Source organism: Penaeus monodon, chromosome 22 (assembly GCF_015228065.2).
Source record: "Penaeus monodon isolate SGIC_2016 chromosome 22, NSTDA_Pmon_1, whole genome shotgun sequence".
NCBI lineage: Eukaryota > Metazoa > Arthropoda > Malacostraca > Decapoda > Penaeidae > Penaeus > Penaeus monodon.
Window position 1 is genome coordinate 32,467,210 of NC_051407.1, and position 235 is coordinate 32,467,444.

Below are 235 nucleotides of genomic sequence, written 5' to 3' on the forward strand. Positions count from 1 at the left end.
TCAGTGATATGACAACTGTGCCTAAACAGTGCTTGCCATCTACAGTGTAATGAATGAAACAGTAAAAGTGTTTATATTTTGAGTAAGCAGTACTATTTATATGTAGATAATTATAATGTGTTTAAAATATAAAAGTCGACAATATAACATGGCGAAAGGCACAAACTGATTTTTATCTGACGTGAAAAAATATATATATTCACAATGTTTCTGATTTTCCGGCCTCGGAGTTTTT